The following is a 24451-nucleotide window of genomic DNA, read 5'->3' as shown; positions in this document are numbered from 1 at the left end:
ACCATTACATGACAAAACAAAGAAAAGCGTTAGGTATACATGGTCTGCTAAGGAGAACAATGCTTTCGAAAAGCTTATGTCTCAACCTGTGCTTACACTACCGGATCTCTCAAAACCATTTGAGGTCCAATGCGATGCTTGTGGTGATTGCCTTGGAGCTTTTTTGCTCCAAGAAGGGCACGCCATAGGATATGAGAGTCGAAGGCTCGACCCTGTTGAGCAAGCTCTAGGCATATACAAAAAGGAACTCCTTGCAGTTCTACATGCCTTAGACTCATGGAAGCACTATTTATTGGGGACTCCTTTCATTCTGCGAACGGATCACCAAAGTCTTAAGTACTTCATGACGCAGACCAAGCTCTCCGACAAACAAATGAGGTGGGCAAATTTCCTTTCGCAATTTCATTTTCATATTGCTCACATTGCTGGCAAGCATAATCAAGTAGCTGATGCACTCTCAAGACGGCCGAGAGTGAATGCGGTTTCCATAGCAACTCACAATGATCTATCTTCAATGATAGATGAGTATGCTATTGATCCCGATTTTAGAGATGTGATTTCAGCCCTTGCATTAGGGAGGAAAGAAGAACCATTTACTTTACAAGATGGTTATCTTCTCTATGGCAATAGACTATGCGTTACTAACTCACTATGTGAGAAAGTAATGTATAAATCTCATGCTCCACCTTATGCGGGGCATAGAGGGATTCAGTCTACCTTAAAGGGAATTGAAACATATTTCTATTGGCCTACCATGAAAGTGAACATACAAGAGTATGTTTCCAAATGTGTGGTATGCCAAAAGACAAAATTTGATAGAGGGAAGCAACTTGGATTGCTTCAAACCTTGCCAATCCCTAGTTCACCATGGGAGAGCATATCCATGGATTTTATCTTTGGATTGCCTAAGTCTATCCATGGGAATACGGGAATATGGACGATAGTAGACAGGTTTAGTAAACAAGCTCATTTTATACCTGTCAAAAAGACTATCAAAGCCCATCAAATAGAAACCCTCTTTATTTCACAAATTTTCAAGTACCATGGCTTGTCCATGTCCATAGTGTCGGAGAGAGATCCTAGAATGACCAGTAATTTTTGGAAGGGTCTCTTTGAGAATTTAGGAACAAGGCTAAACTTCTCTTCGGCCTATCATCCACAAACTGATGGACAAAGTGAAATAGCTAACGTAACCATTCTCGATCTACTAAAAGCCTATGTAACGGAAGTAGATCAAAGATCCCAATGGGAGAAGTACTTACCCTTGGTGGAGTATGCTTACAATAACACTGTACATACTTCCACGGGAAAAGCACCTTTCAAGGTAATTGAGGGAAGATAAAAAAGTCCCTTGCTACTTAAGGTACATGGGAAGATCTTCGCTGCAGATGAGTATAGCCGAGACCTACAAGAATCTTTCCAAAAGATTAAGGATGCTATCTCTATCTCACAGCAAAGGCAAAAGGCTGCTGCTGACAAGCACAAAAGAGCCCAAGCCTTTAAAAAAAACGATTGGGTCTTGTTAAAGTTTCCCAAGGCTCGATTAAGGCACACAACGGGCAAGAATCCTACGGGTCACCAAAAGTACTATGCTAAACTAGCAAAAAGGTACTATGGTCCCTTTCAGATTCTTAGGCCAATCAATGACATGGCCTATCAACTCAAGTTGCCCAATCATTGGCTCATACACAATGCTTTTCATGTGAGCCTATTAAAGCCTTACAAAGGAGAGCCACCTCAAGAACCAACTATTGAAGACCCATCGGAGATCGAGGACCAAGAAGAGGTGCTGCAGCCCGAGTCCATTCTCCGACATGAAGACAAGGTACTAAGAGGCGGTAAGACTATCCGACGATATCTTATTAAGTTTAAGAATTATCCTTTTGAAGATGCTAGATGGATGCAAGGCATACAATTAAAGGATAACCTAAACCTTGTAAATGCTTACAATGCTTCCCAAGAGTAAGCAAATGTACAAAATGTTAAAAATGAACAAAATTTTTGTCTTATAAGACTCTCTTTTTCTTTATTTGTGCACAAAAATGAAGTAGTATGCATGCTTAGATCAAGTTTGCGGAGACGACATCTCCCAAACACCAAGTAGAGCTTGTCACTCTACTATGGAACACTGATAGGACTAATGTGCAGAATGGACTAGTCATCCATTGTGGAATGATGTCGTAGGGTAACATAGGGATCCTCTACCCGCTAAGAAAAGGACTCATGAACATGCTTTATCTTCTCTACACCATAGTCGAGTACGACTATGATTTCAAGAGAGAGGTAATGTCATAATAATCAATATCTAATTCTCCTAAATGATTTTCTCATATTAAACTAATCATTTAATGTGGGGAAGGCCAGGGGAGAAAAAGCTAGAATATTGGTTAAACTAGCAGACCAGCCACAGTAGGGATCCAAAGGAGGGAAAATAGGGATCCATAGGGGGGGCCATCTGCAAAAAAGCCATGTGCAAAAATGGGCTAAAAAGACCCTAAGGTTCAGCCCATTAAGACTTCCAAAATGCTAAGGTTCCAAAATTCAAAGGTTGTGTCCAAAGGTCAACCCTAGGGAAAATTGGATGCTTTGTGTGTGCCCTAAAAGTCTTTGCACATCCCTAAATGGGAGGGGGCGAGCCCTAAAGGTAGGGGATGAGAGAGAAAGCCACACACACACACACACACAGGCTCCCTTTACACAAAGGGAATGAGGGACACATGTCAGCTCCCTAGGCCAGATGCCCACAGGGTGTGCCCAATTTCTATTGGATGACCCTTGAAGTGGACCAATGAGAATTAAGCTAGATTAAATCTAGTTTAATTAATTTAAAAACATTTAGAAACCAATGAGAATTAAGTGTCCTAGAAGACTATTGGGCAGTCTCCCAAGGGGTCCAATTAGCATTCAGGAGCCCCATGGCTTGCCTGATTCCTATTGGCCAGGAGGCAAAGGGGTCCAATGAGAGTTTAGTTTAATTATTTAATTACCTAAAGCTCTCACAAAAGGGGAAAGGGGGACACATGTCAGAAGGCTATCACTTATGTTGCTTAATTGTAATTGGCTTGACTTGGGGAGGGCGAATGAGGCTTCAGCAAGAGCAATTAGCAAGAGGGCTCGCCCAAGACAGAGAGAGGGGGCTGATTTTTGCAAGGCATTATCACACACACACTCACACAAGCTCATGTGTGAAGAAAGAGAAGACTATATCTTCCCAAGCTTTAATGGAGAACTCATCACCTACTCCAAGCTTGTGAGATAGAAGCCTACATCAACACGCTTTTGGCATGTGGATGCAAATCCAACCAAGAGCCAAGCTTCAATGCATGCTCATCTCCTCTACCAAGCTAATTACTAAGCTAAGCTATGCTACATATGAGTGATTATGTGAGGAGATGTACATCTTTCTCGTAAGATACTCCTTCTTCCTCTCAATCTACTCTCATACCCTGCTAGCTCTCACCATCTTCGAAGGTGTGTGAGGTCTTGGGTCTGAGAACGGGGATAATTCAAGTTGTGTTTGTTAAGTGTTTTGCTTAGTGCATGAACTTTCCATCTTCATTGCACTAGCTAGTCTTGAAGGAACACAAAGAATTGTATTGTACAATGTCTCTCTTGATGGGAGAAACCATAATACAAAGCCTTTTGGAGGGGGGACCGGCTCCATGAAAATCTGGTCCTCAACTGTTGTCAATAGCTTAATTTCTCTCTCTTTTGAAAGTATTGTCGATGCTATCTTACTAGGTGTTATGCTTTTTGTTGCTCTCTCCACCCAAGCACTCTTGTAATTCTGATAGGGAATCTATTTTAATGAAATGCCCACTATGTTCATGCTAATTTCCGCTACACATAAGTTATTAGGCCATTAAATGTTACAAGATGAATGTATTGAAAGAGTGCTTGAGCAAAGTTGAGAGTAAAGTTGAGAGTGATCATGTATTGAAAGAGGAAATGATAGATACAATACGACATGATGTATGTGAGATGAGAAATGCATCCAAATCATGGACTGATATATGTAAGGATAATGTGGTTTCTACATCTTCTATCACGCAAGCCATTGTCCAAGCAAAGAATGTAGAGAATGTGGACACTCAAGAATTGCAAGAACGGCAAAAACGCTCAAAGAACATCGTCATTCATGGAATCAAGGAGAAACGCATGAAAACACCCCAATCTCTTGCGGTTGCTATTGAAGAGTTTTTTACTACACACTTTGGCATGTCTAGAATCATGGCTTATGGTGCACATCGAGTTGGAAAACAAGGAGTCCCTCGCTCGGGAGAAAGACCTATTGTATGTACCATGGCTGATGAGGTAAAGAGAAAGATCATCCTTGGCAATAGTTGGATCTACCTCAAAGAAATGGGTTGTAATGTATATGAGGATCACACTCTTATGCAACAAAATGTACGTCGCAAAGCATATGAGGAAAGAACCAAGAAGGTCAAGGTGTCATCTCAAGAAGAAAAGTCACTTGCGGAGGATGCAAGTCCACCTAACAAATAGGGACACATGATCTATGAGACCAACACACGCTTGCGAATAAGCTTTTGGAATTGTAACGGCTATCCATGGAATGTGGGAATTGGCATTGATGAGCTTACCAATGACTCTGATGTGATACTCCTTGTTGAAACATGGGAGCATGATGCACAACGAATTCTTGGATTTGACAAATATGATGTGCATTCTTTGATGTGGACCAAAAATGCAAAGCAACGTAGAGGCCAGGGAGGCGTAGCATGTATGATCAAAAAGGGTTTGAAAGATGTTTCCATTGTCAAAGAAGATAAGTATAAACGCTACTTATGGCTGAAAATCAACCCACCCAATGGTCAAGTCATATTTGTGGTTGGTTGCTACATTCCTCACTATGACTCCAACTTTTATGCTCGCTTGGATATGGATAGAGATCAACCCTTTGTTGAACTAGAGGAAGACATTGCTTATTACAAGGACCAAAGTGAAGTCATTGTCTTTGGAGACACGAATGCTCGCACGAATATGTTACAACACGATACACAACAAGTTGACATGCCGCATGTTTCAAGAAGGATGGATGACTCATACATGTATAATCGAAGTTCTAATGATGCAAAAGAATTGGATCACTATGGAAAGTCACTTCTACATATGTGCAATAGTACTGGAATGCTCATTGCAAATGGTGTATCTTTATGGCAAGGCACCAATGACTTTACATGTAGAAAGCACAATGGTAATAGTGTGATCGACTATATATGTTGTTTTCGGAAGCCACTCCAGAATGCATACAAAGCTTTACACTTGGTGAATGGAATCCGGAATCGGATCATAGGATGCTATGTATTGACCTCAAGTGTGGTAAAAGACCCGAGCATGTAGCCTCCAATCATGATGTGAATCATTTGTACCTACATCTAGACTTCAAACGAGCACCTATATATGTTGATATGGTGGACCAAATATTAAGCATGACCGAGCATCAAGAGAGCCCAACATTATAATGCAAGTGGAAAGTTTTCAAAGAAGTAATTTGCTCTTGTGCAAGGGAATGTTTTTCGGTGAAACACATGTCTTGAAAAAGATTTAAGAAGGGTAGCATCAAGAAGAAATGGTTCGACATGGAATGTAGTCAAGCCCGAAAACACTTGCTAAGGTTGAATGCAAGCAAAGACAAGAACAGTTACTTGGAACATTCACACACATACAAAGCACTTGTTCAAAAAAAGAGAGAAGGTGGGAAGTCAAAAAACAACTTCTTTTAGCGCAAGAAAAAGCACATGCATGTGGTAAGTTTAGGCAAAATCTAAAAGACAAGCGTGTTGAGAGCTTTGGTGACTTGACTCTTGAGGATATGTATATGCATTGCAAGAACCTCTATGAGCAACCCAATGTTGATAAGATGGAGTGTTGTAGCTCCCTTCCATTTATGCCTCCTTTCTTTACCATTGAAGATGTATGTTGTGCGCTTGAGAAACTTGCTACCCGCAAGGCAGGGGACCTTCAAGGTGTCAAGGTTGAAATGATTAAATGGACAAGCAAGAAAACACGATACTGGATATGTGATATGTTTAACCTTGCACTTTAGCATGGCATGCCTCATGATTGGAGTGAAAATTGGATCAAACCTTCGCATAAAGGAGGAGATGTAAACAATGTGAACAACTATCGCACTATAATGGTTGGTTCTTTGATGGCAAAGTTATTTGGATGTATCAGATAAGTGAATGGGCTGAAAAGAACGGAAAACGTTCTTTTTAGCCGCGCTAGGCCAAGCAGGTTTTTGAAAGCATCATAGCACTATTGATCACCTTGTCACTCTTCGAGTTCTTATGGAAGCGTCTCGATTGAAAGGAAAAAAGTTGTATTGTTGCTTTGTGGATTTCAAGAAAGCTTTTGACATGGTACCGCAAGGAAATCTTTGGAGACGTTGTGAGCGGGATGAAAACACACACAGCACCTCTATAACGACCCGACACACACTCTTGGAATGATACACACACACACACTATGGGGCACCACTCGGCTTACACAACACACCTGGCCGAGACAGGGAACACACCTCTGGAGTGAGAGGAGAGAGACTATCCACTTGCCCACTCCACACACACACACACACACCCAAAAAACTGAGCTCAAAAGAGGGGAACTTCTGATAATTAGATACAAATGAGCTTGGGCCAACACCAATGGGGCACATAGCTCACACAATATGGGTAAAAGATACCAGATACAATCACAAACTAGAGCAGAAACTTCGCTCATAGGAGAGACTCACACAGAAAAACAGCAGGAAAAGAGTGAGGAATTTGGCAAAATGGACAGTGCCATCGCGTCCGGAACGGCCCAAAACCCCAGTCTACAATGTCAAAGTGCTCAAATCCGACCTCGGATGAGCAGTTTACGGCCAAAACAGGCTCCAAAATGAGCAAAAACACAGCTGCGGCTGTTCCTCCTCTCTTCTCCACGTTTTTTCTGGTCTTTTCTCTATTTTTCAGTTCCCACACTTAGCTTTATTACTTGGGCACCCTTGGCCTTTTAGATGACCTCAAACGGACCCCGAACAGGCCAAAAACTGACCTCGCAGTGCATAGTTATCACCTTTTTGCATCATCCGCACACCTGGCACTCGACTTTTTTCAATAATGCATCCCGCCACCACGTGAAGTGGCCCCAAAAAGTGGTCCTAATGATGACCTTTTTGCATAACTCTCACAAGAAAACACCCACGTTGTGTCCGTCCTCATCCGCGTGCAAATATTGACCTCGTTCGCCCTCCTGACGCCACTAGATGCCATCTGACGCACCTGCTTACCTCATGTCGTCGGCCCGTGGATAGCTTCCTCGAGAAGTTTTACGCGCTATAAACTCCTCATTATTGTAGAAAAAACATACTGATACTGGTGATAGTGAAAATCGATGCACTATGTACGTGCTGTCCTACCTGTACACATGTGGGCCCCACGTAACCACCTGGCATGGAAATTGGGTAATCCTTTATTCGATGCACCATGCATGTATATGTACATATGCGCAATCCCTTGCTCCAAAAAACTCGTGACATAATTTGCCCATCCCCTAGCCTGCTAGATCATTCATGATCAGCAGCAGCAAAGAGAGATATGAGACTCGCCGCATCACAGGTCTCCTCATCCCTCACAGACATCACTCGCTCTTCAGAAAACTCATCTTGCTCCACCATCATCAACCTAGCATGATACAACTTAAGACGCAATCCTTTTACTCTTGACGTATGTAAAATCGCATCCAGGTTAGCCAACTGATAAATACCATTCGGGAAACACTTAACTACCTTGAAAGGGCCTTCCCACTTAATTTGAAACTTCTTTTGGAAGGTGTTGTCCAGTTTGCTGTTGTAGCGCAAAACCAAGTCATGCTTCTTGATACCCTTACTTTTGACCTTTTCATTTATCTTTGCCAAAGCCTTATCCTGCATCTACCCATAATGCTCCAATGCGCTCATCCTATCCAATTGGACCTATTGTAACTGCAAGAGCCTCTCTTTGAATGCATCACTAGGCGACCCAAGCAACTTCTCTAACATCTTGACCGCAGGCAACTCTACCTCCACAGGCAATAGTGCTTCCTTTCCATACACCAAATGAAATGGAGTAAACCATGTACCTGTCTTCACTGAAGTACGGTAAGCCCATAATGCACTAGGCAATTCCAAATCCCAATTCTTTCCTTGGTGCTCTATCACTTTAGAAAGAATTTGTACCAACTCACCATTGAATCTTTCATTTAAGCCATTATACTGCGGGTAATAAGGAGTGGTATGCTGGTGCCTAATCTTCATCTTTGTGCATAAGAAGTCTAGCAATTCAGCCCTAAATCCTGGCCCCTTATCTGAAAGTAGCTCTAATGGCACCCCAAACTTGCAACATATTTCATCATACACAAATTTGGCCACATCCTTTGCAGTGATCTGTTTTACTGCTATAGCCTTTGCCCATCTAGAGAGATAGTCCACTGCCATCAAGATATAGCTTTTGCCCCTGCTTGTGATAGGTAACGGGCCTATTGCATCAATCCCCCACTTTTCAAACACATCAAACGCCATAATGGTTTTTCGTAGCTCTGGCTTCAACACTCTCTTCCCAAATGCTTGACACCTATTGCAAGACCTACAGCAATGGTGAACATCCTTGTGCAAACTAGGCCATACATACCCCTGTTGCAAAATCTTATGCAAGGTGATCTTTAGAGCAAAATGGCCACCACATGCGCCTTCATGATTCTCGTCCAACACTCTGTAAAGCTCCTCCCGCCAAGGTACACTTCTCAACACGAGATCAACCCCTTTCATGTATAAGACATCACCAATCAATTTGTACCTATATGCTCTACGCACAAAGCCATACTTCTTAGACTTCTGAATCTCCTTTGGAATGATTCCTGTTAGCAAAAACTCCTCTTCTTGAGCCAAACTTTCCCGGCCATGATAAAGAGGTAAATTGGTCCTCAACACGAATAGCTCCCCAATCATGCCTTGAGCTGCTTCATGTGCCTCTCCATTTAGAGCACGTTCAATGTGTCTGATGCTCCATGCTTCAAACTTTTTTAACAGGCCTTTAATTCTAAAGCACATTTCCTTCAATGAGGTGTTCTTGCTCTTCCACACACCCAGCACTTGCTTCACCACTAACAAGGCATCACCTTTTATGCTCAACCTTCGAACCCCATGCTTCAAACAAATGTGTAATTCGGCTTCCAATGTAGCATATTCAGCCTCATTGTTACTATGCGCATCCAATTTGAACCCTCTCTTGCATACTAGCTTCCCCTCTGGATCATAAAGTGCTATACCCCCTGAAGCTGCATCATGGCTCTTTCTGTATGAACCATCAAAGAACAACACATGTGCATTGCTGATCTGTGGCACTTCTTCAACTACCTTTCTCACCACCTCTTCCTTAGCAATAAGGGGATTCTCCTTGTAGGTCAACAAATCAGCTAGGGTAGCCCTTGTACTATCTTCCACTAGAAAAGAGAACTCAAACTCTTGCAGCTCAATTACCCATTTCTTCACCACATTTGACATGTTAATACCATTAATTAACTGTGGCAAAAAGGCATAACTCGTCAAGAAAAAAAAAGGCCGTGGTAGCAATTAATGACGAAATCGTCGACAAGCAAATATTACACTGGCCATCACTAGCTCTACTTCCGATAACTTTCTCTCCGCTACCAACTTCACTCGGCTTGCACAACACACTGGCCTCATATAATGGCTTCCCTTCCCCTTTTGCAATAGCATAGCTCCAATGGCATCATCCCCTACTGATGGATTTACATAAAAAACTTTCTCCCAATCAGGAGCCTGCATGGCTGACAAACCCCCTAACACCTCTTTCACCTCTTGAAACACTTCTTCACACTTGTCATCCCATTGCAATGGATCATGCTTTGCCACTTGCTGTAATGGATAAAGAAGCTGCGAAGACAATGGAATAAACCGTGCCATGTACTTCACTTTGTGTATAAAGGTTGCCAATTGCTTTGTACTCGTAGGTGATGGAAGAAGAATAATATACTTAACCTTGTCTGGATCAGCCTCAATGCCATTTTCTAACACCATGTGGCCCAATAACTTCACCCTTGGCTGTGCTAGATGACATTTCTTTGGATTTAGTTGTCCTCCACATTCATCATATCGAGCCAATACCATCTGCAGCTTCTCATGGTGTTCAGCCCTACTGCTATAAACACAGAAGTCATCCATAAAAGCTTTAACACAACTACCAATGAATGGTTCCAACACCCAATTTGCTCTCTCTTGATAGAAAGATGGTCCATTTGACAACCCAAACGGCAAAACTGTGTAGCAATAGCAGCCCCATGGTGTAATGAAAGTTGTCTTTGTGCGGTCTTTAAGAGAAATCTTCAATTGAAAATAGCCTGAAAAACCATCACACACACTGTACCTCTCAAAACCTGCCACTGAATCCAAGATTTGATCAATGAATGGAAGAGGATATGGGTTCTTCTTAGTGGCTGCATTTAAGGGTTTAAAATCTACACAAATCCTTCACTTCCCATCCTTCTTTGGACTGACTACTACTGGACTCACCCATTCTGTGGTCTCCACAGGGACTATGAACCCTGCCTTCAACAACTTGTCCACCTCTTCTCGCAAGGCTTCCATTTGCTCTTGAACCATCCTTCTTAGCCTTTGCCGCACTGGCTTAGCACCTTCTTTCAGCTCTATATGCATCTCTTCACCCTTGAACCCTCTGATCTCTTCATATGAAGTAATGAACAAATCAGGAAAACTAGCCAGCATATGCAAATATATGTCCTTCTCCATAGTTGAGAGGTCTCCACTGATCATTTGTGTCATTAATTCCTGCTTCTTTGACAACTCAACCTTGGTTTGCATCAGCCCTTCAATCACTTCATAAGGCCCTTCACTTTCATCTTCAACCCCATTCGCAAATGCAACTAAACCAAACTCCTGTATTTCTTTGTCCATCAAAAGAAATGCAACATTAAGCATCCTCATCACTGCTGGTAGTGCTATCACTGTCCTCATCTGTCACCGTTGAAGAGTCTTCATCAGTAGACTCATCCTCATCTTCATAAAGCTCCTCTAATCGTTTCCTTGTGTCCATATTATAAAGCTTCTTGGTACCTGTCTTTCCATAGAGGCTAATCGTACCATGTCGCCAATCTTGAACAGCTCCCACTGCACGTAACCATGGTCTGCCCAGTATAATAGGATATGCTCCCAACCCTGCTGGCATCACATGAAAATCAACCACTGCCTTTGCATCATATGCTTCCACTTCTAAGCTCTTTACAACACCCAAGCATTTTACTTTTTGATGGTTTGCCAATCTGATCCGAAACCCTGACACCCCAGCCACTGTGAGACCCATCTTCTCAACGCATGAGTGTGTTATGACGCATATTTGGGCTCCGCCATCCACATAACCTTGTCCCAAATTTTTCCTTTTATGCCACACATCTACTATTGGACAAATGTCTGGTAGCTCAGCCATTGCCAACACCTTCACTGAACCTCTCTCTGGCTCTTTCTCCATTGGGTTAACCATCCTCTTCCACTGTCGCTTTAGCTTAGGCACCATCTCTATAAGCTGCCCAAAAGTAACATCTGCCTTCCTGCTCGTCAGATCCTCCTTCAAGTCATAGCTTAATTGCCCATCCCCTAGTGGAAAATCTAAAACATGAAACTTTCGACGAGCTCTCCTTTTCCTCTTGGCCTTGACATCCTCGCCTTCATGGATCTTTCCTTTCTTCTTACTAGGACCTGTGGCACTTCTTCCTTCCTTATCCTCTGTGGTCCTCTTCCCAATAGGCATCACTAATGTATCCTCTAGCTTTGATGCCTTCTCCAAGGTGACTACACTTAGCACTTTTGTCTTTCCCTTTTCCTCCTGGGTCAGTCCATTGGTTCCTTCGTCTCCCTTAATTTCAATGCCATAATCATTTGACCTAGTTAGCACCTGTCTTGGCAATGGATACATGTCTCCTTCCATCCTTGGTGGCTTATCACATTGCGGGCTGATGTGACCCAACTCTCCACAATTGTAACATGTGGGCGTCTGCCTCCAAAACCTACCATTGCTTTGTCCAACACCATTCCTAGGCCTTTCTTCACCTCCTTGCTGATTTGCAAACCGCCCTCGACTTCGATTATTTCCCACTTGACCTAGCATGTTTAGGCTGAGATTCTTCATCAAATCAACCACTTGCCTCATGTCTTGCCTTAGGCCATCATCTTGCACTGCTGTAGTGACCACTGCTGGCATAACGTGAGTAGTAACAGGAACCACTGGTTCATGATGAACCCCTGACATGCGCCCTTGTAAAGACTCTATAGGATGAAATTCAGACCTCATTGGCAAAGACTCCACCCCTAACTGGCTCATTTTCCTCAGCTTCGTTCCTTGCTACCTCTAGTGCATCCTCATATGTCCTAGGCTTCTTTAGCTCCACTCTCCAACGTATATTCTCCCAAAGACCAACCAAGAACCTGTCCTTCTTCATCATGTCAGGCGGGGGTACCTGTGGTGCTAAAGCCTTGCACATTCGCTCCCATGCCAATGAAAACTTACGTATGTACGTATCTACTGGCTCACCTTTCTTCTGCACCAAAGCCTGTACTTCTTGCCACACCTTGTCAGGATCTTCTATCTTCACAAACTCCACTTCCAATCCATGCCTTAGATTGTCCCAACTCAATCTTATAGGTGGATCAGCCATACGCAACTCCTCTTCAAATGCTTTGGACCAAGCTCGTGCATCACTCTTCAAACAAATTTGGAGAAGGCGTAACATTTGCGTAGGGTCATGAATCTGGTTGCTAATGCAGGCAACCTCCATCTTTTCCAGAAAGTCCTCCACATCTTCATCACTTCTTCCATGAAACTCCGGATAAGAGAAAGCCATGGCTAGAGAACCCCTTCAAACACACGTGCAAGAACCCAAAACTTTTCACTACCCAATCCCCAGAAACTTCAATGGAGCTCAGCTTTAGATGAGAACAAACACATGCACATCAAATGAGTTTTCATAGTTGATCATCGGAATTACAACAGGCAAAGGACATTCCAGGATCTCTCTCAATCTTCTTGGCCCAAACATAAAGACTATGCGCTGCTGGAAAAAGATCTTCCTGGACACATGAACATTAATCTGAATTCTTTGAGTTAAATGAAATGGAGTGAATTGAGGGCCATTTTGATCATCCATTAAAGCCAACCATGAAGCTCCCAAGAAGGCACACCTGACTCAACCTCTGATTTTGCCAAAATTTCAGCAGCATAACAGCATAAATGGCTCAAAATACCAAAAAACCAGCCATCATAACTTGGGAAAATTTCGACAGAGTTTCCCCAGAAGTAGAGCAGTAGGAACCCAAAATATAGACTGTCTATGTTTGCATAAACTGCCAACAATAGAACCCGAGCATCAATTACGACTCACTAGTACATAGCCTATGGCGAGGTCACAAAAAGGGTGCTCCAGCTACCTGTATCACCGAAAGGATATCTACATTTGAGAATCCCCCAGCTCAATAAAAACCTCACGCTATCGACCCTCACACGAAGGCTAATGCAAATCGCATATAGTCAAGTCTCAGAAATGACTATCTTCCAGACCAAGTCTCAAAAATGGCTGGGACTGCCAAATACAACCAAGTATGGCTCCACAAATGCGTACAATGGCAGTTTCCACAAGTAACGTACAATCCAGCAGACAATGCGCTCAAATAGGCGCCAAGTGATGCATTCCCACAACAACTGCAAGTGACATCACTGCTAGTATATCACTGTACTCCAGCTACCTGTACCTGTGCCTGTAACCCTGAATCTCGAAGCTTGAAGCTCGAAGCAGAAGGTACTCGAAGAAGATCCTCCCTGGGGGCGCCAAAAGAATGTGAGCGGGATGAAAACACACACAGCGCCTCTATAACGACCCGACACACACTCTTGGAATGATACACACACACACACTATGGGGCACCACTCGGCTTACACAACACACCTGGCAGAGACAGGGAACACACCTCTGGAGTGAGAGGAGAGAGACTATCCACTTGCCCACTCCACACACACACACACACACACACACACACACACATACCCAAAAAACTGAGCTCAAAAGAGGGGAACTTCTGATAATTAGATACAAATGAGCTTGGGCCAACACCAATAGGGCAAATAGCTCACACAATATGGGTAAAAGATACCAGATACAATCACAAACTAGAGCAGAAACTTCGCTCATAGGAGAGACTTACACAGAAAAACAGCAGGAAAAGAGTGAGGAATTTGGCAAAATGGACAACGCCATCGCGTTCGGAATGGCCCAAAACCCCAGTCTACAATGTCAAAGTGCTCAAATCCGACCTCGAATGAGCAGTTTACGGCCAAAACAGGCTCCAAAATGAGCAAAAACACAGCTGCGGCTGTTCCTTCTCTCTTCTCCACGTTTTTCCTGGTCTTTTCTCTATTTTTCAGTTCCCACACTTAGCTTTATTACTTGGGCACCCTTGGCCTTTTAGATGACCTCAAACGGACCCCGAACAGGCCAAAAACTGACCTCGCAGTGCATAGTTATCACCTTTTTGCATCATCCGCACACCTGGCACTCGACTTTTTTCAATAATGCATCCCACCACCACGTGAAGTGGCCCCAAAAAGTGGTCCTAATGATGACCTTTTTGCATAACTCTCACAAGAAAACACCCACGTTGTGTCCGTCCTCATCCGCGTGCAAATATTGACCTCGTTCGCCCTCCTGACGCCACTAGATGCCATCTGACGCACCTGCTTACCTCATGTCGTCGGCCCGCGGATAGCTTCCTCGAGAATTTTTACACGCTATAAACTCCTCATTATTGTAGAAAAAACATACTGATACTGGTGATAGTGAAAATCGATGCACTATGTACATGCTGTCCTACCTGTACACATGTGGGCCCCACGTAACCACCTGGCTATGGAAATTGGGTAATCCTTTATTCGATGCACCATGCATGTATATGTACATATGCGCAATCCCTTGCTCCAAAAAACTCCTGACAACGTATGTATAGCCTTGAAGTGCCGAGAGAATTTATGCATGCAGCCTTTCACATCTACTAAAAAGTGATATGTTGACTACGTATGGGAGATGGAATTTCAGAATTTTTCGCAAGCACCATTGGTGTCAAACAAGGATGTCCACTTTCCTCAACCCTTTTTGGGCTACTCATTGATGAATTGGAATGCATGGTTCTTGATGTTATGCAACAAGCAGGCATAGAAGAGGTTAAGATAGGAAATGCGGTGATCATGCTTTTGCTTTATGCCGATGATGTAGTGCTCTTGGCATATACCTTAGAAGATGCACAAAAGATTATGAGTGTCTTGGAGCACTTTTTCCTACATAGTAGGCTGATCGTGAATGGATCCAAAACCAAGGTTATGCTTGTAAAGACCCTCAATGATGAAAATCCATGCATTGTATACAACAATGAGCAACTTGAAGTGATAGATAGCTTCAAGTACCTTGTCCTTGAGGTTCCATCCGATCATAGATGGAAGGATTGCGCAATGTGTCGCTTGGAAGTAAAAAAGAGGGCTTATTATGCATTTGAGAACATGTGCAATGTTGGAGAGATCAAGTGTTGGGCTCTCAAAAAGTACCTCTTTGATACATTGGTGACACTGGTGCTTCTTTATGGAGTGGAGGTGTGGGGTGGTAGCATTGGGAAGTCTACTTGGAAAGAGTTTGAGAATGTCCAAAAGAGTTTTCTCACCAACTTTCTCCAAGTCAAGACACAAACACCCTACATGCTCTTACTTCTTGAGTCCGGATCGCTTCCCATTGAGGTCTTGGGCATGCAAAGGGTTGTGGAGTATATGCTTAAGACACAACATAGCCCTTTGTATCGACTTCATAGAATTGCATATGAAGCAAGTCAAAAGGTCCAAAAGACATGCAAGAGAAAAATACTAAGTTCGGGGTGGATGCTTGACATCAAGAAATGGTTTGGAAGATGGGATGCATGTCACTTGGTCAAGGATGCGTTGATCGACTCCCAAGTTTATGAGGCCTTCTTACAACACCAATGTATCATGGCTTGTGAGAAATCCGGAGGTTCTCGCTTTAGCCATTACACCACACATATTTCCCCAAACTACAAATCTCTCTTCTTCTCCAAACGCGGTAACCGAACCCATCCCTACATCCTTGAGCCCATCCCATTGAGTGCAATCCACACCATTGCCTCCATTCATCTTAGCTCACATTCTCTACACTGCGAGACAGGACGTTGGGGCACTGGCAAGGAGTCTCATCGACTTTGAACCTTATGCCCTCGTCAAGTGCGAGAGAGTACGTACCACTCACTACTTGAGTGCTCAGCTTTTGACCACATTAGGTCCTCTTTCTCCCATATATTCAGCCATGAGCTCTCTCTACATACCTTCCTCTCCAAAACACGATATGGACTCTCTATTGTGATGCTCATTTCAGCCATTTTGAGCATCGAGAGTATCTTATGACCTCCACTCACACCACGTGATATGTTCATTTGGTCCCATAGGTCATATTTGACCTCCAAGGACGATAATAGAACTATCTATCTATCTATCTATTTCTCTTCTTTCTTCCTCTGTGTGACAAATAGGTCTCATAGGTGTTAGTAGAGCATCTCCTCTTATTTGTGTGCCTACCCCTTACATACCCATGTAGTGCTTTACGGTGCGCATATTACAACTTATTGACCAACAACACCGGTCTACATGCCATAAGACAAGTAAAAGTGTTGTCCCTCTCTCTCTCTCTCAAAATGTACATTAAACCGTGCCTATAAGAAATAAACAAGAGTAGGTGTTACCTTTTCTTGGGCTTGGCATGGCAACCTTCAAGAGATGCTTTTTTTGCAGACTTCTCTCTCTTTCTCTCTCTCTATCTCAACCACCCCTCTCTCTCTCTCTCTCTCTGATAATCTAATCCTTCATAGTACTGTTATCGGCATGCACATAAAATAACTACATGCTTTACACATGTTAAACGGCTAAAATTAACTAGTGGGCATTTATTGCACCGTATAATTTTGATTGAGAGGTCACTTTCACACTTAATGGGTTGTACAATATTTGTTGGCATGCTTATTGTAGCACATTAGAGAGAGAGAGAGAGAGAGAGAGAGAGAGAGAGAGAGAGAGAGAGAGAGAGAGAGAGAGAGAGAGAGAGAGAGAGATAGTTCTATTATCATCCTCGGAGGTCAAATATGACCTATGGGACCAAATGAACATGTCACGTGGTGTGAGTGGAGGTCATAAGTGACTCTTGATGCTCAAAAATGGCTGAAATCAACGTTGCAATAGAGATCCACATCGTGGTTGGGAGAGGAAGGTATGTAGGGAGAGCTCATGGCTGAATATATGGGGAAAAGAGGACCTAATGTGGTCAAAAGCTGAGCACTCAAGTAGTGTGTTGTATTCACTCTCTTGCACTTGACGAGGACATAAGGTGCAAAGTCGATGACACTCCTCGCCAGTGCCCCAACGTCCTGTCTCACAGCGTAGAAAATGGGAGCTAAGACGAATGGAGGCAATGGTGCGGATCCCACTCAACGGGATGGGCTCAAGAATGTAGGGATGGGTTCAGTTACCTCGTTCAGAGAAGAAGAGAGATTTGTAGTTTGGGGCAACGTGTGTGGTGTAATGGCTGAAGCGAGAACCTCCTTATTTCTCCCAAGCCGTGATACATTGGCGTTGTAAGAAGGCCTCATTAACTTGGGAGTCAATCGATGCATCCTCGACCAAGTGACATGCATCCTATCTTCCAAATCATTTCTTGATGTCAAGCATCCACCCCGAAATTAGTATTTTGCTCTTGCATGTCTTTTGGACCTTTTGACTTGCTTCATATGCAATTCTAGGAAGTCGATGCAAAGGGCTACGTTGTGTCTTAAGCATGTACTCCACAACCCTTTGCATGCCCAAGACCTCAATGGGAAGCGATCCACACTCAAGAAGTAAGAGCGTGTAGGGTGTTTGTGTCTTGACTTGGAGAAAGTTGGTGAGAAAACTCTTTTGGACATTCTCAAACTCTTTCCAAGTAGACTTCTCGATGCTTCCACCCCACACCTCCACTCCATAAAGAAGCACCGGTGTCACCAATGTATCAAAGAGGTACTTTTTGAGAGCCCAACACTTGAACTCTCCAGCATTGCACATATTCTCAAATGCATAATAAGCCCTCTTTCCGTCTTCCAAGCGACACATTGCACAATTCTTCCATTTATGATTGGATGGAACCTCAAGGCCAAGGTACTTGAAGTGATCTACCTCTTCAAGTTGCTCATTGTTGTATACAATGCATGTATTTTCATCATTGAGGGTCTTTACAAGCATAACCTTGGTTTTGGATCCATTCTCGATCAGCCCGCTATGTAGGTAAAAGCGTTCCAAGACACTCATAAGCTTTTGTGCATCTTCTAAGGTATGTGCCAAGAGCACTACATCATCGACATAAAGCAAAAGCATGATCACCGCATGTCCGATCTTAACCTCTTCTATGCCTTCTTGCTGCATAAAATCAAGAACCATGCATTCCAATTCATCAATGAGTAGCCCAAAGAGGATTGGGGAAAGTGGGCATCCTTGCTTAACACCAATGGTGTTTGCAAAAATATTGAAATTCCATCTCCAATACGTAATCAACATATCACTTTTTGGTAGATGTGAAGACTATATGCATAAATTCTCTCGACACTTGAAGGCTTTGCATACGTCTCCAAAGATTTCCTCGCGGTACCATGTCAAAAGATTTCTTGAAATCCACAAAGCAACAATACAACTTTTTTCCTTTCAATCGAGACGCTTCCATAAGAACTCAAAGAGTGACAAGGTGATCAATAGTGCTATGATGCTTTCAAAAACCTGCTTGGCCAAGCGCACGTTTGCCATTCTTTTCAGCCCATTCACTTACCTTCATCTCCATAATACTATCCAAATAACTTTTCCATCAAAGAAGCAACCATTATAGTGCGATAGTTGTTCACATTGTTTACATCTTCTCCTTTGTGCAAAAGTTTGATCCAATTTGCACTCCAATCATGAGTTATGCCATGCTGAAGTGCAAGGTTAAACATATCGCATATCCAATATCGTGTTTTCTTGTTTGTACATTTAATCATTTTAGCCTGACACCTTGAAGGTCCCCTGCCTTGCGAGTAGCAAGTTTCTCAAGTGCGCGGCATACATCTTCAATGGTAAAGAAGGGAGACATAAACGGAAGGGAGCTACAACACTGCATCTTATCAACATTGGGTTGCTCATAGAGGTTCTTGCAATCCATATACATATCCTCAAGAGTCAAGTCACCAAAGCTCTCAACGCGTTCGCCTTTTAGATTTTGTCAAAACTTGCCACATGCATGTGCTTTCTCTTGCGCTAAAAGAAGTTGTTTTTTGACTTCCCACCTTCTCCTCTTCTTTTGAACAAGTTCTTTGTATGTGTGTGATTATTCCAAGTAAACTTCCTTGTCTTTGCTTGCATCTAATCTTAGCAAGTGTTTTTGGGCTTGACTACATTCCATGTCAAACCATTTCTTCTCGATGCTACCCTTCTTAGACCTTTTGCAAGACATGTGTTTCACCGAAAAGCATTCCTTCACACAAGAGAAAATTACTTCTTTGAAAACTTTCCACTTGCATTCTAATGTTGGGCTCTCTTGATGCTCTATCATGCTTAACATTTGGTCCACCATATCAGCATATATAAGTGCTCGTTTGAAGTCTAGACGTAGATACAAATGATTCACATCATAATTGGATGCTACATGATCGGGCCGTTTACCACACTTGAGGTCAATACATAACATCCTATGATCCGATTCCAGATTCTATTCACCAAGTGTAAAGCTTGTATGCATTCTAGAGTGGCTTCCGAGAACAACATATAGTCAATCACGCTATCACCATTGTGCTTTCTACATGTAAAGTCATTGGTGCCTTGCCATAGAGACACACCATTTGAAATGAGCATTCCGGTACTATTGCACATATGTAGAAGTGACTTTCCATAGTGATCTAGTTCTTTTGCATCATTAGAACTTTGATTATACATGTATGAGTCGTCCATTCTTCTTGAGACATGCGGCATGTCGACTTGTTGTGTGTAGTGTTGTAACATATTTGTATGAGCATTCATGTCTCCAAAAACAATGACTTCACCTTCGTCCTTGTAATGAGCAATGTCTTCCTCTAGGTCAACAAAGGGTGATCTCTATCCATATTCAAGTGAGTGTAAAAGTTAGAGTCATAGTGAGGAATGTAGCAACCATCTACAAACACAACTTGACCATTTGGTGAGTTGATTTTCAGCCATAAGTAGCGTTTATACTTATCTTCTTTGACAATGGAAACATCTTTCAAACCATTTGGTGAGCTGATTTTCAGCCATAAGTAGCGTTTATACTTATCTTCTTTGACAATGGAAACATCTTTCAAACCCTTTTTGGTCATACATGCTATGCCTCCTTGGCCTCTTTGTTGCTTTGCATTTTTAGCCCACATCAAAGAATGCACATCGTATTTGTCAAATCCAAGAATTTGTTACGCATCATGCTCCCATGTTTCGACAAGAAGTATCACATCGGAGTCATTAGTAATATCTTTAATGCCAATTCCTACATTCCATGGATACCTGTTACAATTCCAAAAGCTTATTCGCAAGCGTGAGTTGGTCTCATAGATCATGTGTCCCTATTTGTTGGGTGGACTTGCATCCTCTTCAAGTGGATTTCTTCTTGAGATGACACCTTAACCTTCTTTCTTCTTTCCTCATATGCTTTGCGACGTACATTTTGTTGCATAAGAGTGCGATCCTCATATACATTACAACCCATTCCTTTGAGGTAGATCCAACCATTGTTAAGGATGATCTCTCTTAAGTGTTGCACGTGCTCTTGTGAACAAAATCAAGTATCTGGGATTCTTGTTCAGCCAGCTCTTTCTTCACTTGGGGTGGACTTCATTTGCGCCTTCTCCCTGCATGTCTTTATATAGTCATTGCTTAACCTGTAGCAACTCTACCTTGATCAAGGGATATGGTAGTGATTGTTGATGCTATTGTGCATTGATTTGGCTGGGAGTGAGTTGAGTAACATTGACTAAATGGAGAACTCTCAACTCCCAATCCATCACTGCTTTCCATTGCTCATCTGTTTCTTGAGCGGCCTGCTCCTTAAGTGCATCTTCGTAAGCTTTTGAAAGCTGGACCATTGGCACTTGATCGGCATCTGTGATTGGTACTTGAAAGTCTTCTTCTGCTCCTAGCCTTTCTGTCGGCTGTGTTTCCATCTCTGAAAAAGAGACTGAGGGAATTTCAATGTGGGGTTGTTCTGAAGTACCTGCTTCCTCTTGCGTCTCTTGTTGTCCGTCTCACAGTAGCTGATTAACTCTCTTGAGCTTTGCTATCTCCTTGAGCAGACATTCTTCTCTTTGTACTCGCATTAATGCAAGGTCTTTGCGTTGTGACTGCTCTAGCTTTAGCTCGAGCTCGAGATCTTTATTCTTCTTTTCCAGTGCTTTTTACACTTTGTTTGTACCTTTGATCGATGCAACTGTGGGATTTTCTCTTATCTATCGCAAGAAGGTTACCTGATCATTGATCCTTTGCTTTGAATATTGTAATGAAATGTTTGCCACATTGAGTTGCACTTGGATCTTTTGAACTGACAGAGTTGTAGTTAAGAGTTCATTGGTAACCTCTGTCAGTTGTTCGTCTTTGGTCTTACAGGCATCTGTTAACTTCATGAGAAGTTCACCTAGCTCTTCCATTTCCTTTTGTTGCTTTTTTCTAACCAGTTGGTGTTGTTCAACTTCAACTTTCAACTCTTGGATTTGTCTCTGCAGATTGGTGATGACAGTCATCCTGTCCTCTAGTTCTCCTTGCAGAGCATTTATCACCATCTCCAACTCTCTAGCCTTAGCTAAGTGCTACTGATTGCATTTTCTCTATCATTTCCTGCATTTTTTTGGCATATTCATTTACTTGGAGAATTACTTCGTCATTTTTTTGCCAGTCTTCTTGTTTTGTGAGCTGCCTAGATGTTTTAGCAGTCTCTTGTGGCTCCTTGGGTGGGGCTGTGACAGTTACTGGTTATTGCGGGGCTTCTACCTCTTTTTGTGGCTGTGTGGTTGCCTCTGATGCTTTGTCTTCTTGAGGCTTCATGGATGCCTCATCCGTTTCTTGCTTGGTGGCGGTAGATGGGGTGGCATCTGTATATTGTGCCTCTGGTTGCTCAAAACTAGCAGTTTCTTGTGGTTCAAGACTTGTTGTTCTTTGAGGTTCTGGCTCTTTTGCTTTGGCTTGCTCAAAAGTAGTTGCTATCTGTTTTTGGAATCCTGCTGCTTCTTTTGGATCAGGCTCCTTTTCCTTGGTTTGCTCTCCCTCAATGGGTCTAAGTGTTGGTGAAGGTGGATGGCTTGGCATGGGGTGGTCTTGTTGTTCCGTAGCAGGTGATGACGGTCTGGGAGACATCTCACTATGTTCGTGTTGGGCTTCACTTTGTTGTGTTGCTTCAACTTGTCTTTCTTGCTCGGCTACCTCTTCTCTAGCATTTCTTTCAGCTTCTTGAGCTTCTTTTAGCTTTAACGCTTCTGCTTCCGTGTACATTTTTTCCAAAAATTCAGTGGGGTCTTCTGCCTCTTTCCTTACAGGGTGCTTTGTTCTAGGTCCCATTATTTCTTTAGGAACCCACTTTTCAGGGTCCTCTCCTGCAACTTGGTAGCTTCTTTCATAAGTGTGATTCTCTCTTACAAACCTTGCCTTTTTTCTGTTGAGGCTCTTCTTGATGTGCAACCAATGCTTTTCTTTTCATCTCTTCAATGTGGTCTCTTCTTTCCTCGTCTGAGCTTTCACTGCTATCTGCTTCAGGAGAGCTCTCTGTAGATTCTTCATCGGATTTGTAAACTCTTTTTGTGGACCTTGTGGCTTGAGGAGATGGCTGTGCAGACACAATCCATGTGTTTTGATCTGGGGTAGGTGGAAAATTGTCTGCCATGCCGATAGCATGGTATGCTATTCTTGTGAGTACCTCAGGTGCTCCCAAATAGGTTATCTTGTCCTCTTTCTTGGTACTCTTCAGCGTGGATAGCACATACTGTGCGTGATCAATGGGTTTCCTAGTTGTTGACTTCAACACTTGTGTGAAGGTAGTCACAATTGCATGCTTGGGTGTTGTGTACCCTTGCGGTCTCTTAGCTAGAAAGTGGAAGTGTTGGTGATATAACCGTGCTGGTTCTTCCACTTGCTTCTAGATGAGGTCAGTAAAGGTTTTCGCAACGATCTCCTTGGTGAAGGTACCGGCTGTGTTTCTATCTCTTTGTCGGCAACTTGAGATCCTCTGCCACAATCTCTTTTGTTATCACCACTTCTACCTTTTGCCCTTGCTGGTCAGTAATCTGGGATGTTCCATCTTCTTTTATTGTAGACAAAATCTCATAGGCTTTTTGAAAATCTACACCACATGGCTCTTGGTCATAGAATTCTCTGAGTCCAAGCCTTCTGTTAGCTTCTTTCATTTTTGGCTTTGCCATGACTTCATAGACCGCTTTTGGCAACAACTGTAGTTCTACCTGATGTCCTTCTTCACTTTTAAATATGCCTGTAAAACTGTGGTGTTGTTTTTTTCAAGATGTTCTTTGGATATATATGTTGCCTTGGCTGTCTTTACTGAACGGGGGTCCAGTTGGTATGGTGGAAGCTCTTGCAGCTTCTCTTTTTGAGTGACCCTCTTCTTGGCCTTCTCCGCAGCTTGCATTGCTCCTGTTAAGTGAATAGAGTGCCAAAGTTAGAAAATTTGGCAAATTCCGCTCTGAATTATCCTTCAGTCTAAATTGCTGACAAATTGAGTCCAATTTGCTTTAAATCAATTTTTAAACATGCATAGATGCATTAAAAACGTGTAAAGATCAAAATCATAAAGTCCAGGCAAAAGTTTGCAACAAAAGTAAATAATTGCAATTATTTACAACTGATGAATTTTTTCAACATTTTGCAATTTTGGCATCATGGGCTTGAAAGATATATCAATTAGATACTTTGAGTGAAGTGTGGGCTCATTTGAGTGCACAGGATGAGAATGGTACCAGATTTAGGCTTTTCGTCTCTGAAATAGTAGATATAAGGAAATTTTGAGATGTTGAGCTCCAAACTTGTTCAAACCTCGTCAGTGGGCTTGGGATATCATATGCTTTGGTTCCATGAAGGCAAAATTGCATTTTCCCCCCATCTTGGCAAAAAGTAAATAATTATGAATTATTAACTTTTTCATCAAAATAAACAGATTTTGGTGCAAATTGGTTCTAGGCATGATGGAGACCCTGTGTATGTGATATGAGGTGATTTGGATTAAAAAATTTGACTGATAACTCAAAAATTGGTTTGAAAGGACTTCTTTGCGTTTCTTTGAT

The sequence above is a fragment of the Adiantum capillus-veneris genome, chromosome 14 (genome assembly GCF_014529385.1).
Source record: "Adiantum capillus-veneris isolate H3 chromosome 14, ASM1452938v2, whole genome shotgun sequence".
NCBI classification, from domain to species: Eukaryota; Viridiplantae; Streptophyta; class Polypodiopsida; order Polypodiales; family Pteridaceae; genus Adiantum; species Adiantum capillus-veneris.
Note: the sequence above shows the minus strand (reverse complement) of the source record.